The following is a 19,095-nucleotide window of genomic DNA, read 5'->3' on the forward strand; positions in this document are numbered from 1 at the left end:
TAATCACTCCACTAAAGGGGAATAGGCTGTGTCTCTAAGAAGAAGACATGACCATCTGAAACCTTGTAGACTGTTGGCAGAGAGTGATCACTGAAGTCTTCAACCAAGGTCAGACCCCAGTGTTTAGTGGTAAGGATTCTGTGCTTCATTTTTGTGTTTAAGGTGGGATATTTCCTTGTGCAATTTAAATGTTACAATGTGTTGACACAAAAAGCAGGAAAAACAGTTTTTAGCAAACTATGACCCTGCATCAGAGAAAATACTCTACAATCTGCTGCTTTGTAAAGTTGTCCCAAGAACTGAGGTGGTTTTTATAGCACAATAAACAGGCTGAAAAAAAAAGTTCCAGAATATATTAGCAGAGAATGACAGCTGACAGATGATTTCTCACCTGAAATCACCAATACACAGTTTAAGTGTCAACGGCATACTGATAAGCCTGCAATTTTCCACACTCATTCTCCTGCAATGATAAAAAATTAGTCTGCATTTCTATTTGCAACATATCTCAGAACTGACATATCTTAAAAAACTCAAATGCATTCTGTGGCTCGCTTTGACTTTGTTCATAGATGGCTGAGAAAATGGTTCATAGAGTTTTCCAGGGGAAAGAAATTGTAAACTCAGTGAAACGATTTACAAAAGATTGCTACGCGAGACGTGCATTGTGTTAATGCTTTGAAGAGCCAGTCAATCCTTTAAAATGGGTCTACACGAATGGCAGGAAGTGTAACTTTTAATGCCAAGCTGGATTGGGATAAAGGACTTCAACACTGCAAATTAAAACACGAAAGCAAAATCCTGACAGTCTATTAAAAACAACATCCTGTCCTGATACTGTCTTCAGTTTCACTTGATATCTGTAAAACACTAGGTCAAAATGTCAAATCTAATCATTTTCAGGTCCAAACACATGTATTTTTCTTCGTACACACTGAACCTGAGACAGATTGCCTCATTTCAGATTCATAAAATTCTGGTTGACATGTGGTGGGACCTTTGAGCCTTAGAAATTGCATGCTATTAAATGATGGAACAGTGTCTTCTTTACACATACATACAATCACATGCCCTTGTAAACCAGATTATTAACGTTTGTGTCACAGTGGCTGCTGACACCTAAGCTCATATTGTCCCTTCAACCGATTTCTGTGCTGGCCGTACACCATGACCCATGTCATTTACTCAGACTTTTATAGTATGTTTTTCAATACAGGCAGCCTCATCTGGAGCCAAAGGATCAATTCAGACATTAATGTTATGAGCATGACATAAACTATGATATGCAACGTTGTAGAAAAGGCAAACAATAAACGGCATGTTTCAAATTCACTATTACAGTTTATATATATTGTAAGATAACATGCTGATTCAGTTTGCAATGAAGTCCTGATTTTAGTTCATCTGTGCCCGTCATTACAAGCAACTCGTCATAATGAGAGCAGAGGTCAAACACATTTAATTTTTTATTATAGCAGACACAGTGGAGGTACTGAAGAGGGGGATGTAATTTCAGTGCAGTTCAGAGAGCAACCCAACCTCTGATCCAGTGCTTAAGTTTATTACTATGGCAGTCACACGACCCAGTACTATAAGAGATCATTATCCTGTGTTATTCTAGTAGTGCTGAAAATGATTTTTGTTTTGTTACAGAACCCTGATTCAATGAGTTGGGAGTTGCTTCATTATGTTATTATTCTGCCTTTGCATTCGTTTTTACACAGACAGTGAACAAAAGGTCCCAGTGGCTTTAGAATAGCACATCGGAAAGAGATCTGACTGGGAAAATGAATGTTTTGTAAAGTAATTACTATACGTGCGGACTAATTTATTCTTCATATATTTCCAAGAGACTGGGTGAATACTGTTTGCCCTTGCCCATTTTTATTCCAGTAGCATTAGCGACAAGTACAGTAAGAACGGCTGAGAGCAGTAGTCCTAATAAATGCCGGTTATGACACTAGTAGTAATATTTAATGTTTTATTAAGTGCTGAACCACACAAAAAGAATGCTGTGACCATTTTCCAGCATGAACAGTATAACTTGGCGTTCTTTAGGGATAGCAATGTGACTGCGTTACTCAAACCGAAGAGCTTTTCAATAATCTCTTGACTCTGAGACACCTCATCCCCTTGTGGAAGATGCACGTACTATACAATGCCACGGTGTAGTACTAGCTGTGTCGACTCGAGATTGATCAGATGTGTGGATCCATTGCTGGGACAGTCTGTGTAATAAGGTGGTGTCCATGGTATGTCATGTAAGCTTCCAGTCATTATCTTCCAGCCAGTACAGAAGCACCTCACTGTAACCCAAGTGGCTCTTTTGACCTGAGGCACTCAGCTTGCCAGTGCCCAGCTCCCTCTTTGAAATTAGTCACTCTCTGACAGGTGAGGATGGATGCCTGTGATCCTGGCCAGATTCATATGCTTTTTCACCCCCATCTATCATCACCCACAGCTCCTTTTGACTCAAACTCCCTACTGCACCATTTTATTTCTGTTACAGGCTTTTTCTTCTCTCTCTGGACACAATTTGATCATCACTGATTTTTACACATGAGGTAATAAACCACCCAAATGTCCATGTGCATTGATATTTTCCATCTTTATCATTTACTTTAGATTTCTTCTGTTTGCTTATTTACCTTCTGTCCAAGCCAAGCCACATATAACTTGTGTGGTAAGAGTTAGAAAAGATCAAAGTAAACTTTGCAGTCCTCCACAATAGTATAACACCATAGCTGTATTTCACCCAGCACCTTCACCAATTTCTAACTGTGTGGGAGACAGATTGTCTGTCTGAGTGAACTGCCACACTTTATAAGCCAAGTAGGTTCTGAACTCCCTACTATGATATGAAAAGTGTGTTTTGCTTTGTGGTCTACACTATAAGCACATTTATGGTGTGTGTGTGTGTGGGTGTACTTGAGCGCACACAACTGTGAATGTGAGTAGGAGTAAAATAAATCAAAAGCAATCTGACTAATCAGTCACTTTTTACTTTTATTAATGAGATGTGTTTTTAAGTAGCTGAGATGGATCTGCAATATTTTGGCTCAGCACTCAGCACAATGTTCATGGTGCATTTTCGCTCCCACCTATGGCAACATTGCTCTTTTGAGATTTACTGTGTGTGGGCAGATTGTAAAGAATTGAGTGTTTCACACCCTCTGAAAGGAGTGTTTTTCTCTCAAAATATTTGTAATTAATCATGTCATATAATAATAAGAGAACAACTTACAAATAAGACAACAGCTTCTGCAATGTCAACATATGTACACTTTATTCTTTATACTATATCGAATCCTCCTATTTTATGCAGTTCACTTATAATAATTACGACACAAAGAAACATCACAGTAGTCAGCTGAATTTGACAGCAGTTACAATGGATTTCACCAGACTTTTCCGCCATTTGTTCATTTGATCAGTATGTTTAACCCTCATAATTTCACCAAATGCGTCTAACATCCTTCTTTCAGTTCTTCGAGGCAACTGTTGACTGCGGGGAAAGATGCATGTGTTGCCTGGTACATGTTCACTGGACAACTGTTCATCTGGTGAATTTTTCAGTCTCAGAGGATACACTGTGGGTAGCACTTTAGGGTGTAAGGCGCAAATATAAAACATATGAGGCACTGAAGTCATGCTTTGGGATATGACTGCAAAACCTCAGCTCAAATTACATGCTAATGAAGTGTGCCACCATTAAACAGAACAGATTGCTTCCTATTTCACCAAAGGGTGTATAGAAAAAGCATTTTGTTTAATTCACTTGCAGGGGAAATGACTCAAAATGCTGCTTTATAGCACAAAGAAATCCACCGGAGCTGCCTTATTTTTAATCACCTGGTCTAATAAGGCAGCCGTGGTAAAAAGAGAGTGAAGAAAACTAACTCTTTGACTTACAGAAGATACAGATTTGAGATCATCCTCTTCCTTCTGCCCTGTTTAGCGCTAGGTTCCCTGTATCTTCGACCAATATTAACTTGATCAAAAGACAGTGGCTGGCCTCGGAGCAAACTAATACGCTCATTAACATTGGCAAGGGTGCCTGGAAGCAGTTCATGTGCATTAATGAAGTAAAGAACTGAGCCAAACAATCGCACCCAGCTAGCTTTGGAATGCACAGCCAGCCACACGCGGGGCTCCCTAATGACCTGAGGATCTGAACTTGGGCAGAATTCAATAGGCTGTTGTAAAATGGCTTTGTTCAACAGCTCTGTACTGTTATCATGTATAGCTTATGGTGCTTTTGTAAATCCTGTGAATAATGTTCAACTGCCCCAAGTCGGATTTTATTTTAAAATGCGAACAAATGAAAATAGAGCAGCCTCCCCTAACTACATGTTGTTCCACTTGCAATGCTAGAAAACACTGAAAGAAAAAGGAAAAAGAAAACAATTTTCTCTGCATATTTAGATATGCTACCCCAGGGATATGTTTAATTTCCATGGATGAATTGCCCCTCACAATTTTACTTCCTAAAACTGACTCACTGAAGCAAATGAGTTTTCACTCTCTTTCTTGGGGACAAGAGGTCATTTCATTACATTTTCTATCAACACCAAGTATATGCTGTGTTTTATATTCCGTAGCCAAGATTATATGAATTGATTGACCACTGACATTTTGCTGTTGTTCTCTGTGATGCAAATTTTAACGGCAGGAGTTGGCAAAGGGCATTATTTTCAAAGTATTCACATCTGCCTCCTCCAGTAGGGGTGTAGCTACAGGGCCATAGCTTGCCACATGACAATTTCAAAGATGACATTTTATCAAGACCATCTTCAGTTGTGAGTACGGGTGAGTGCAGACAGCATTCAGGTCAATTGTTTCCTGTGTCCATATGGGCTGCAAGGTGTGCACACTGCCATGCAATTGTAGTCTCCCTCTCCTTTTATTCCATTACTTCCCTGGTTCTTTCATGCATACACACACAGAGAGAAAAAATATGGTATGAACAAGGCAGATTGTGGCAAAGAAGCAATGTGAACATACTCCCACAGCATATCATATAGGACATAATATGCTTTTATTGATCTAATTGGAGAAAAACGCCTTTCTCTACTATTACAAATGACCTATTTTGAGCTGGAGATTTCTTTAACACTGAAAGCAGTCCTACAGAATGGTGAGTAGAACTATATCAAGGAAATTAAACTTGATGGGTAAATTAAAATGAAGAAAAAATATCCATCAACTAACAAAAAATACACAATTGAACTGCATGCTTCTGTCATCTATTGCTGCTAACCAGCCTGCAGGGCCTTGTTAGTCAGCAGCTTCACCTAAGTGCAAGCAGGATGCAACCCAATTTGGCAGACACAGTGCACTAAATTAGATGGCTTCCTTTTTAAACTAATGTTGCTGCAACCAACAAGTTGCATTTGAACTCTACAATAGAAGAGGGTGAACCAAAGGATGAGTTTGGTTTTAAGAGGTTGACCTTTTTGGAAGAGGTTGTCATGCATTTGAAAAAGGCAGTGTTGGTCCAAAATCAAAATCAGAAAGCAGAATGGTGCTTCCCTAAGCATCATGACCTTTGGTAGCCGCTCCATCAGCTGCTCGTCACCTCAGACTCATCTATCAGGCACAGCGCTCTCTCAGAAAACTCACAGGTGCTGCCCTGGATGGGGTCACATGACATGTCGGGTCATCTCACATAATCTTGGCTGGAGGCGATGAGCGAGTGGGCAGAAACACAGTCCTCACCGGTCTATGGTAAATAGAAGAGTTCTTACAGCGGTGTTAATTGGCACAGAGGCAAAATCATGATACCAGCTGCTCTATAAAGGAAAATGGCACTTTCTGTCAATCTCTCATTAGTTTTCACAGGAACATTTGACTCATTAGAGTATTTGACCTTGATGCAGCAAATCTGAAGTATAAAGTCATACATACTTTCAGCCAGTCTCAAAGTTTTCATATAAATATCAGTCTTGCTCTATACCTTGCTTTGACACTTGCATATAAAGCTAAAACTGAACCACAGAAGAATACAACGTATTGTCACTGTGGATTTTCTAGTGCACCCCACAGTCTATAATGGTTGTCACAGAAAGGATTTCGCATTAATTTGCATTGGATCTAATAATAAAATAATCTCCTCAACTCCGTACAGAATGAAGCTTAATGACAGAACACTTATCTAATTCCTTAATGTATGCCATTGAATTGCAGACTGCATTATGGTGGTTTGAAGTGGTGGCAATGTCGTTCAATGAACATTCAGCATCTGTATTCAGAATACAAGGGAACAAGCAACAGGCAGCAAGGTAAGACAACCTCCCTGGAGAATTAAAGAATAAACTATTTATGGGGATTTCTAGCAAAGATTCATTTTGGATTTTTGTCATGTTATAAATGTAGCATTTACAGGTCAATATTATTATTTTGCAAAAATCAAAAATCTTCAAAGTTAAAAAAAAAACCCAAACAGTCATTTTAAAATCCCAGTGAGTTTTCTGAAAATATAACTGTTTTTAAATGACTCAAAATGCAATTTGTTAATATCAAACTTTCGTCACATTGTCACATTTTTGATTGGTAATACCTTTGCTGAATCGTTGCATTCAAAACATTTAATGTTACTGTGTATGTCTAAATGGTGACATGTTATTCACAGTTAAAAACGTTACAAGCAAGTCTTATTATTGCATTATCTTAAAGTCACACACAGTGAATTCTTAGAAGTCTTACACGATCTGCTAACATCTCAAATAATAATGAGCCCCTTAACAAAGGACAGAGGTTCTTAATGGATAGTTTTGGTTGGAATTCAAGAATTTGCTGACAGTTGTGACAATTAGCAATGACCCCTCACAGTTTGGAAGAAGAAAGTTATAAAAGGGAGCAGGTTGCAGTGATAAAATTATACTCACAATCTGCTACACACTCACACATGCCAAATTGTGTGGTTTTGGTTTTTTTTGGGGGGGGGGGATACTGCATATTTATAGTAGCACAGGCAGAAAAAGTCACTGACTGCAGTTACTAGGACCATTTGTAAAACAGATTAACTAGCAAACACAAGTGCAAAAACAGTAAATGTAATTTTTTTTTAAAACAACTCAAATATAGCTAAAAGCTTCCTTGTAACGCTATGATATTAGTATTGACATTTAATTTTCGTTAGTACAAGCTGAATAACACAAACTTTGCAAAAGGTATTTCAAAGAATTAAAGCAAAGGCAGAAGACACATTGAGGCTCATATGAATTTCATGGGATATTTTCTAGCTGAATGCTTTATGAGAATAACTGAGCCTGCCAGATATAGACTGGCTCTAAGAAGCTATGTTCAGGCTGTTCTAGTCAAGAATATAATAACGTACCTGTGTGTGTAAAGCTCAAATACAAAATTGGCATGTTAAAAATTCAAAAACAAAAGGAAGAAGTGACACAGTGCAATCCGTAAAAAGCTTAGTTGAATAAATGTTAACCACTTTAAACTAAAGAAATGAAAACCAATACATTAAAAGCACAGTGAAATGTTCTCATAAAGGAGTTAAACACAGTAAAAGCAATAACATGGAAAAAAAAAATCAAGTTCATTTAAACATTAAAAAGCAATAAACTACTTATAGAGTTTGTAGATAAAATAGCAGTGTTTGAATCTATTGATTCCAGCTAGTGGAAGTCAAAGCCAGCTATTTAATGATAGAAAGTGAAACTTTTGATAAAAGAGATGGGGATAATCGGATTGCATGCATTTAGCTTAGTTATATAGCTGTTTTTGGTGAGATGCTATATGTAGATTTCTGCCTTAGAACTCAAAAATGACAATGATCAAGGGTTTTCTTTTTTTCTTTTTCTTTTTTTCACAATTGAGGGATTAATAATCCTTTAAGTGTAAAGTGCAAAGCTTGGTTTGTTGAGTTTAGTGTTTTGTGATGTTTACTGATGCGGTGTTGAATACCCCGTGATTATTGAAAACATGCTTTTGGATTTAGAAGCAAAAAGCAGTCAGTGAAATCGTCTACAAGGTCTTGGAGGACCTCAGTAATGTTTGAAACATGTTGGTTATACTGACATAGTTTTTCCAAATGTTTTGATCACAAACCGGAAATTTGCAACTGATCTGTGGCCTTGGTGGATTATAAAATATAATCTGGAGAGTTCAACTATAAACAGAGGCATGATCTTTTATGATGAATGCTGAATATTTAGAGCAAAGTTATTTCAAACTAAAGCATTTCAGTATAATTACGTTATTTTGTCGCATGTACTTAAAAAGAATTTTATAATAGAAAATACTCACACTTATCTTCAAGTATAAGCAAAGAATCATGCAGTGCATTGCAAAGTGCTTACATGCAAATGTATGCTACTTAGTTGCATTACAGAAATATGAAAACAAGGGCAAATTATCATTGGTGGGTGATCAAAATTGAAATAAAAATGTCATAACATTAAACAATTATGATAACAGGTATTATTATGTTATGATTAGAAAAAAAAAACAGGGTTGCTATTCAATTATCTAGTGCGACTCATGTCTTATATCAGCACTGTATTTTTAGAATGCATCTGTTCTTATAATGCATACCGTGTCTGCGATCTGAGGCATCATAACCCATATGTTGGGCTGTGACTCAAATCAACCCCTGTAAAAGTAATGATGGGCTGTTCGTGACACGCATGAACACTCTGTTTTGCGCCACACTCATTTACAAGTGAGCAGCTCAGCTCGCCTCTGTGCCAGTCATAACTCAGCCATTTTGTAAGGGACAGTGCGGTGGATGAGGTCACACCGCAGCCGCTGCTCGCTGGCTGATAATAGCTGACAGCTCTGAGTGGACTCCAGAGTGGGATCCACGCAAAACATGCTGATTACAATCGTATTCAGACCATACACCGTGATCTGATCAAGAGCCTCTTCTCTGCATCTGAAAGAGGCGGCACTCTGCTTTGAGATTGTCTCCTTCAATTGTTTTGATCAATTGCAGATGACTCAACAAGGCTCCAGTTTTCTTCAACAATTGAAGGAAATTGGATAACCGAAAAAAATAAAAAAATATTGCTCCGCTACTTATGGTTTATGACGACATTTGTCTGTGTTCACCCTTGTATGAGATGTGTGTAATATATTGCAACGTAAGCCTACTTTATAATTCATCAGCTGCGCAGCATCCAACATATGTGCACGCATTAGGGCATCAGCTGCCAACACTTTCCAAATAGCTTGTCTCTGAAGGTGTCTGTGGTGACATGTTGCAACTATTTTATGCTTAGGATCACATATTAATAACTGTAGAGGCGAGCTAGCTTAGGCAATGACTTAATGCACTGCTGAATTGGTAAATTGACCCTAGACCCTGACACCACACTTCAGCTCATACTGAGACAGCAGTCAGGGCACTGAGCTTCAGCTTGATTTTGACAGACATGCAGTCGTTATCGCTGTTGGTCACCACTAATCATATGCCTCCATGGAATAGAGGGTCAGGACACCAGGATGACACAGTTTCAAGGTCAAAACTTGCCTTTCTTGCATTTCTGTTTCACATGAATAAGCCAGCTAGTGTGCTGATCGCATCAAACATACTGTGACAATAGGAGACATAAGGTGAAATATTCTGCAGCTTTAAACATAAATAAATGCGATAAAAGTGCTTCAGTTAGAATAGTGTGTCCAACGGCAATGACTCCTTGACACTTAAGGGTTTTGGGGTATGTCACAACCCACGTAACTGTGTGAGGCAGCTGAGAACTTCCCACTAAAATAACAATTTGCCGCCTCATATCATTCAGCTGCTACTTCTTAATTTAGTATTACCTCTAATTACAGAGCTCCGTCACATTCAACTTGACATGGATACCCTGTGGGAAAACATAACTGACAGCTGAAAATATGTAGGAAGGTTCAGTCGTGTAATGCTTTTCGTGGACACATCTTAAATATGTTTAATGTTGGGCGTTCTAAAATTCTCACGTTAACGGCACTGAAATTACAGAAAACAACTCAGACCCATGTATACTGCATAATGCAAATCATGACTAAATATATTTGTGTATGAAGGGCAAAGCTAAAGCACATAAATGTGCTCTCAATTATTAAAGATTGAAGTAGGAAAAATTGATAATTTGGTTTGTGTCTTCAATCAAAAAGCTGTCAAATGCTTCCTGAGGGTGAAAGCAAACAATCAGTAACAGCTAAAGTCACAACTGTTGTCTTGATTTTTCGTTAGTTTCTTATTTTTTCTTTCACCTCTATGACCATTACTGACTCTAGACCCTCTGAGGAACAGTCAGATTTAAAATGATTGCCAGCTTTTCCCTGTTGCCATGTCCTCAAGACTTTCGCACAACCATTTCACATTATTGGCATTCACTGCAGTGATCTTCTCATCTGCATGGTGGCAGCCCTACTGCCAGCACAAGGACAAGAAATTGGACCTCAGTAGGGAGCTAAATGTGCCTTCAATCTCAACAATCCTTTTAATCTTTCATCAATCATGTGGAAGCAGTTCAGAGCCCTGATCCTATTACAGTTTGAGGGAAATAGCTTCGAACTGACAAGCATGAGAACTGCAGTGAAAGTTTGCCGCACGAGAAAGTTGTGATTGAAGCTGGGTTTGGCTCGGTAATTTGACGACAAAATCCTCAAACTGGTTTGCTAAAATTGAAAGCAAACAAACTGGGAGTGGTAATTCGCTTGATGTCAACACAGTGATCTTGAAAGACCACCAAAAAGGGAAAAGGTTCTAAAAATTGTTTTCTTTAGTCGCTCTGAAAGTGGCAATCACAATGCAATAAGGACTATTGAAATGCAAGCCTGAAACATGGTTTGAATTTAGAAAGTCTGCGGGCCACGTTGCTCTTAAGTGGCCAATTTACGAATAAAACTAAAGAATAACGACAGGTTCATCACACTCTAAAGTTGCTCTGATGGTAATTTAGAAAACATTTTAGGTCCAAATGTGCACCCAAATCAAGACCAGTGAACTGGAAAAGTGATTTAGAGTAAATAACTGTGTTCTTACACAGAGATGGTGTTGCTATATCGCAGTAAATTCCAACTCACATACTTGTTGCCCCAGGTTTGTATAGCAGAACGTAACTCAGAAACGTAACATATATATATATAACCTTACCAATTCAATCAGTGCTATAAAATCCAAATCTAATTAGTATTTAGTGGTTGCAACAACAAAACATTTTGTATATCTTCCTAATAAGCTTAAATAGTAAGCAGTCACACACTGATGCTACTTTTAGTACATCACAACTTGAAAAGTGAAGGAAGCCGAGATTTTTGATTGTGACACAAAAAGAAACGTAGGAACAGATTTTACCATCCTCTCTTTTTCATAATATATGAAAACTCTTTTTACTGAATTTTAAAAATTGAATGTTGGATTATCTGTGCAGCTGTTGTGTTTTAGTGCCATCATTACATGTGTGCAAGTGACATCTTTATACTACTAATATTGTACAGTAGCTTTCTTTCCTATAAACTCTAAAGTTGTCTGTGAAGGGTTCAGGAATCCGAGCTGGGAGTTTGTGCCATTACGTTTTTGTATTTGATTGCTTATTTTCCAGCCCGACAAGAGGGCATATCACCCTGTAATATGAAAAACAAAGTAATCCCACAATTTTTCTACCTATTTTCTAAATTATAATAATTATTTTATAATAATGAGCTTTATGCTTTGAACCAAAGTATGTCAGATTGTTCAGTTTTGTTTTCCCTGACTTTTACCAAAATAAAAAGGTTCATTGAACAACTGATGATCAAAAAATAATTTTTAAAGGGAGTTTTGACTGGTACTGGGTGGCATTGGGGGCATCGCTTCAAAGTCAGAGGTTATTGTCTAGTGTTTTTTGTAGTATGTTTGTGTGACACTGATGCCCTGTGAGTCTGAATGTAAAAGAGACACGTTTATGGGTAATTTGGGGTTTAAATTCAGCAAGCTGAAAATGCCGTAAGTCTGTTAATTGCTAACTTTTTCTACGGTTGCACTAAAGCTTCTGAATATTAAAATCAGAACTAATTTATACCTGGTGGTTGACACTGAGGATTTAGAAAGATGGCTAAAGCATTCAAGTTCAGAGAAGTTTAGGTTATGACTATATGCTGCCTCATATTCTCCTCAAAAGAGAATAAAACCAAATTAGCTCAACAGAGGGCCACTGTTTTAGTGCAAAGTATTTACTAATTAGTCACTTGCTGTGAGTGTAAATAAAATGAAATGATTTAATCTAAACAGCCCTCCACCACATTGACTGTGATGGAAGCCTTGTCTTTACAAACCACTGTTTTCATTTAGCTTTGTTGGGTTTTTTTTTTTTATATAGAAAAAGGGCTTTGGTCCAATTAAAAGGATTTCTTGAATATTTTGTGATTTATGTGTTCTTCTGTGACTGATAAGATGCTTTATAACAGCATTACAACATGCAAGAATAGTGGAGAACCACACATACCACATGGCTGTGTTTTCTAATGATTCCCTTTGTTCATTAGAAGAAAAGTAGGAAAGTAAGAGGACAGCATAGCCCAACATTCCCTAATTAGGAGTTTTATGGGGCATATAATTTGAGTCACAGCACTGAGCCTTAATTCAAAAACTAACATATTTTTCTCTTTGATATTACAAGAATGCACTGCTGGAGACTGAACATTCACAAGCTTATATGACAACCAAGTGATTAGCAAAGGGACTGAAATCAGTTGTTGTGCAATTGATTAATAACAGCGCCAAATGCTATATGGTTTTAAACAGTCCAGAATTTCTGTTGTTAAAAGAGATCAACTGAGTTATTGATCTCATATTTCACAAGCCCACTATCTAATGGCAGCAATGAGATATGGATTTTCCATAAGATATTTATTTATTTATTTACCGCATTCTGTCTCCAACCACATGCGCAGCATGTTCTAATTATAACACCGATTATGAGAGTCGACAGCCATTAACATTCACGTTACATGACTGTCACTCCTCTGAACAGGTATTGCTATCTCCATCTGTAGTTAAGATAAGATAAGCTGCATAGCTGTGATAATAAATTCTTCAGAGCAAAGGAATATATTCTCTGTTTTGTATAAATGTGAATTTTATTTCACAAGAACCAGTCTAGTATGTTAGATATGTACATTTAATTTATCTTAGTCTAAAGAAAATTGCATTTTCACATGATCAGTTGTATTCTGTATCCTATATTTTTTATTTGTGTTATTTTTATTTATGCATGTAAGCATTTATTTATTTGCTGCTGGTGTAACCCAGTTTTGCCAAAGATCATTAGTCATGTGTTTGATGCATATATTAGTCATATCACAGTGAATGCTCACATTCCACGTGAAAGTTTAAAGTATTGCAGTCAGCACATGTGCAAGTAATTCTACTGAGCTAAAAGATCTGGCTTCACACACACCGCTCCAATCACTTGAGACAATTTTTCATCTTCTTAGAGCTGTGGTTTTCAAGAACAGCTAATCAGAAGCAAGTGTGCATAAAGGGGGAGGGGCTAAAGCAGCTATTTTCAGGCAAAGTTGTTAACAAACAGTTGTTTAAAAATCAAGCAGTTGAAAGCAATATAGTCACATGTCTGGCAATGTGGCACATGTAAGTGTGGTACTGGGTATCTTTTAGCTCAGATTTTGGTCTCCACCAACTCCTGGTAGAGATACTTCCTCTTTATTTACTCTACCAAATCTCTGTTAAGATCATCACTTCACTGATCTGCCTGCCTGTTGTTACAAGCGTGTCTTGTCCATTTGATTTTTAAAAAGTTTGTTTCCCATGAATTTTATGTTACAAAAGCAATGAGCATTAACCAAAACAAACATAGTATATCATGAAGGTCAAATCATGGAGCTCGAACAACATGGATTGGGTGTCTGATGTATACAGTGTGCCATCAATTTTGCGTGACGGTTGAGTAAAGGTTACCACTGTGAGCCGTCAATTTCTTTTTATAAACATGGAGCGGCATGAAAATCAATGTAATGACCACTGAATTACAGCCTATCGCATGCAAACATGAGCCTGAATGCAGCATCTCAAACTGAAACTGGCCCTTTTCCTCCTGTTGCCTGGGTCAACGGCAAATCTCACATTCCCACAATGACACAAACCACAATACCAGGCTGGTCTTCAGTTTTACATTTGAAAGCATATTTAACTTTTCACTCATCCATTCACAGCCCATGAGCAGTAAGACTCTGAGCCTGGCCAAGATTAGCTTTTGGCAGACAATGCAGTGAATTAAAGGCCACACATGGCCCCTCTCTTGTTCTCTGGGTGACCAAACACACTTCCAGGGCCAGGAACTCTTGACCAGTCTTTTTAACCAAGGAGGAGAAACTAGGAATTTGAGATAAGTATGGGGCAGCGGATTTAGGATCAGAACCTGGCCAGACAAAAGTTTTGTCAGATGAAACAAGACAGATGGTCTCCTCGTTAACCTACCAAACCCTAGTCTCAGCTGTTTCAGCACAGGTTGAGGAAAACGCCCTCATTCTCAAATGTTGCAATATTGAGCTGTACAACTTTATTAGTACATTTTAGGTTGCATTTACTAATGAAAGCCCATTTTAAACATCGTAGTTTTGACTTTATTGGAAACAATTCAGCTTTATCATATCAGCAGCAATTGCGACTTAACAAAAAATCTACCATTTACCTTTAAATCGCAACTTAATGTTTCTTTATTCCCATTCCATTGATTTTACAAGTAGTAGGCAACCTTATTTAATGTTTCATAGACTATATTTGTAATGGTTAACTATCTCCCTCCAAAATAAAACACTACACATGGACATTTTGAGTAACAGTAACTGGCACCCTGCACACATATGGAAGGGCGCACTTGCAGTGTGCAACACTAATTCTGGTTAATTATGACCTTTATAATTATTAAAAACGATGCGCTTTGACCAAAACTTAATAGGAGGACATCATTCACGTCTAACTTATTAAGTCCTAATTATGTTTTGGAAGTCTCCTTTAAAATTGTTATCTATCGAATATGTTTCTTAGGTTTTCCGTGTCTGGTGGAGAATAGGATGAAACACAATGTGTTGAATGTAAATAACATTAGGGCAACACTCCCCCCCCCCCCTGTAGGGTTATTACTAGAGCGATTTTCCGCGGAGAAAAACGGGCAGATATAGCGCCAGTAGCCCATACCGAAGGGGGCGACCACGCACAGTCGCTCACTCATCTATTCTCCAAACTCGTAATTGTAAATCGTGAGGGACCACGCAGCTTGCCATTCCCCAGCACGTCGGCTGGCGTGTCACCTTATCTCCCACTCTGTGTTCGGGGACTGTTTAACATATTTCTCCCTAAGGATTTTGAAGGCGTTCAATTAGGGCTGTGCATGTAAATGGGCATCTTGGACGGCTGCCTTTCTCGTCCATGTGTGCTGCTTCTCTGAGAGCACTGTAAGCAGCTGCAGCAACAGCAGCGGCACCTTGGAAGAGCAGGAGGAGGAGGATTTCTTTCAGCCGTACCGTGTCGTGCACAGTGGAAATACTCCGGTTACTATCAAAACGAAAGGGAGGGAAGAAGAAGACGGCGGCGAAGTAGAAGCATAAGAGCTTTTGGGGGAGCAATCCAGACTGAAATAGTGAATTGTCAACGGGACAGGCCTGCTTCGTTGGATGTGTCTTCAGAATGGTAAGGTTTATTTTACTGATTTTTGTGTGTGTGCCTGTGTTGCAGAAAACAGGGTCAGCGGCACACAAACATCATGCAGCAGCGGAGCAAAAACGGACAACTAACGCACGGAGCCGCGATCACTTCCACTACAGACGTGTGTTGTTTTTGAACATAGCGTTTGATTGTGCTGGCTCTTTGTAAATCTGCCCGCTTTGCTTTGCACGTTAAGAAGAGCGAGCGAGAGATTAACGGGGGCTTCGTGAGCGGTGCAGCACGGTAGGTTTACCTGCTCCTCGGTTTTAGCAGCCCAAAGGGTCTGCAGACCGCCTTAACATCGCGCTGTGTAGATCTGACATGGAGCAAAAGGATCAAAAAGTCCATACTTGCTTTTCCTGGCAGGCTGAGGATTAGGAATGGCTGCAGCGTGTCCTAAATGATGTGAGGTAGGCACATAAATAAGGATGTGGAAGGACTGAATTTAGGTAGATGAAAATACTGTGATGTTTGACTGTAAGCCTAACCTTGTGTTGTACAGTGACTGCCTCTAAGAGTAGGCTGCGACATTACATTATGTTACAAGTCATTTATTTATTTATTTATTTATTTGTTGTGAAAATCACGGGGCAAATGAATGGGTTTGGAGTGTCTGGGACCCCCCCCACACACACACACACACCTTGTCTTTTTTAAAATACAGGTGGGTCCATATTCAACTTTGCAGGAGCCTTATAGTGGAGTAGCAGTACCAGCCTAGTGAATTGTGTCGGCAGCTTTTAAATGAAGCATGAAGCAAGGCCCAGGGAATACTGCATAGCTGATTTACTGCAGCATAATAATAGTAATAATATTAATAACTAATAATATTAATACAGGGCATACTTTGGTGTTTATAGACACACACACACACACACACACACACACACACACACACACACACACACACACACACACACACACACATATAGATATAAGTCACAATATAACTGTAACACAACATCACTGTAAATTTAATACTGTTTCACTCTGACTTTTTATAAAATCTTTTTAAGTTTCCAAAGTCGAGCCCTCCAAGCTGGGTTATCACACAGGGTCACAATCGAACCAACTGAATTAACTAAGGTGAATAAATAAATCCCCTTATTTAAATTAATGCAGCATACAAACATTTGCGAGTGAAGGGCACTCAGACTCGGCAAGTTGTGAGGCTAACACACACACCCACACTTCTGAGAATAGTATGCTGCTCGTAGATTTTTGGCCTCGTGCTACATCACGGTGATAGATTTTGTTGAGTTGCTAATGATGTCTAACTAGAAATAAAGTCATACCAAAGAATTGTGTAAAAAAAAAAAAAAAAATAACACAAAACATAAACTGATATCAAACAGATTAGAATCCATTTGTCATGCATTTGAATAATCAACAATTTGCCACTCAGTCACATAGTCTTATAAGTAGTAGTTGGTTCTAAAAAGTGAAGTTTCTCTGTCAGAGGGAACATTTTTAAGAATGTTTATAAACTGAGAAAAGGTACTGCAGTGTTTCTTGTCTCTGCTGATAGTCCAGCTTTTCTCAAGACTTGCTTTAGTCAACCAGAACATTAAGAAACTACTCTGTGTACGTGGCGAGATTACACAGAACAGAACTCACAAGTGACATTGGTAGTAGCGGGATGAGTGACCTCTGATATGAGAGGTTAAAGCCAGGGGAATCCAGGGGCCCTCTGTCCTCTATGGCAAGTGTTTGGAGTGAACATCAAATGAGAAGTCTGAAGTTGTTAGGTCCCGTCGAGGTTAACCTTTGTAGAACAGGGCTGCATTCTCTCAGTTGTCTTTGTCGTGCTGATGAGCTCTGAGAAGCAGTCTCAGCACTAGTTCTCTGCATGATAAGAGGGGGAACAGCCCTCCCTTTGTGGTCACAAATGAAAAATCTGTTGCATGTCTTTTTGCCTTAGTTGTCATTTTATTGTGAACTGAATGCGCAGCTATTCTCCAAGGGACAGATGGCTGAAAGAAAGATGACATCAAAGTTGCAGTTGGACCTTGTTATATTCTATAACCGATTGTTATGTTTGAACTAATGTTGGCAGTGTTCGGGGGCAGAAGGATGACAGAGAGGAAACAATGAAATGGTTCATTCCCCATGGAGTTTTCCAGGGGGGATATTGTGTATTTCAAGTAATAATTGTTGTAGGAACTGTACCATCATCTAGGGAGCAAAAATGATAGCACGTTTGGGTGAAGAGTACGTCCTCTTTGATCAGTGGGAAGAGCACGACGATAGGCAGGATGTGACATCCATTTAAATGATGGATCCATTATTTAAATGGACAGGAATACAGCATTTACCTGTTTTGCTCGACTAAAAACCTTAAATTGATCAGGGTGTCAATAAAGTCAAAACTACTATCTGTGATATTTTCCTTGTATACTATCTCTTAGTTTTTTCTGCTAATTTATACAGTGTGTGATCCACATGCTTTTTCATCTTAGAAGCTCTGAGTGCAACAAAGGCAGAGGTGAATTATCTAGTGTGGAGCATTATGTTTAGTTGAAGCTGCAGTCTGTCATGCTGTGATTTATCACATATAGAGCTAATGGCTAGCTGTCACGATTACACGACATGAAAGCTAAGCAATACGTGCACACTTTTCTCACTCAAGCGTGCCCACACAAACGCACACGCGCACAAACACCTCTTTTTTTTCTTTCTAATGTTGACACGCCAGCTCCAGACTTTGCGTGACAAGTCGAGGACACTGTAAAAATCAAAAGCATGTGGTGCTACCGAATGACCAGCTAATCAAGCATAGCAGTTCTTTCTGGAAAATCAGACCTCCTTAGTACTACTAATAACACTAGATCAGGTCTTTTGTGAATTTTATGCTGAATCATTCTAATTGGACATGCACAAAACTGAAGTAAAAGAGCAGGGACTTGTCAACCTGACTTTAAAAATAGAACTCTTTTTTTTCTTCGAGGCAGTCTGTTTTAGTGCTTTTAGAAAGCTTCATGGGGTTTGTTGTGAGTTGGTAAATCAACAAAAATGTGAAGTGACAAGCGCCTGAAAAAACTGAAAATGCTAAGGACTTTTTAAACAACTAAAGAGGCTGAAAATTGCAATGCAGAGCAGTTCCCAGTTGAATTCACCTTGGTGGTTTCGGTTCCTTGAAAAAACATACCTCAAGAAGTTAACTTTGATGCTGTATTGCTGCTGTGCCGCCTGCACTGGGGCCCATTTCACTAGGTAAACAAAGAGAAATCCAAAAGTCCCAGATAAAAAAAAAAAAAAAAGAGTGAGGTTCTTTTTTAATTTAATATTATTCTCTTACAGATTTATTAATGAAGGGAAATATGAACAAACAGACATTTGATCTCACGTCAGGTGTGCTGAAATCCTTTTTTTGTTTGAATATGTGTTGCAGTTTATGGCATCATTTAAAAAAAGAAGTGGAATCTTACACCTGTATGGGGCTTTGA

The 19,095-nt window shown here is 38.5% G+C and overlaps 1 protein-coding gene across 15 annotated transcripts in view; it reads left to right on the plus strand.

The window, feature by feature from the left end:
- The first annotated feature begins 15,115 nt into the window (after nt 1-15,115).
- tenm4 (teneurin transmembrane protein 4) overlaps nt 15,116-19,095 on the plus strand; it is a 146,401-nt gene continuing 142,421 nt past the window's right edge. For 13 of the 15 annotated variants that reach the window (XM_005926524.3, XM_005926525.3, XM_005926526.3 and 10 more), the window contains exon 1: nt 15,116-15,634. The gene's annotated coding sequence lies outside the window, so the exon portion shown is untranslated. The other 2 variants (XM_042219682.1, XM_042219683.1) reach the window with 2 other exon arrangements.

The sequence above is a fragment of the Haplochromis burtoni genome, unplaced genomic scaffold (assembly GCF_018398535.1).
Source record: "Haplochromis burtoni strain Fernald_Lab_line unplaced genomic scaffold, NCSU_Asbu1 Contig_36, whole genome shotgun sequence".
Taxonomy (NCBI): domain Eukaryota; kingdom Metazoa; phylum Chordata; class Actinopteri; order Cichliformes; family Cichlidae; genus Haplochromis; species Haplochromis burtoni.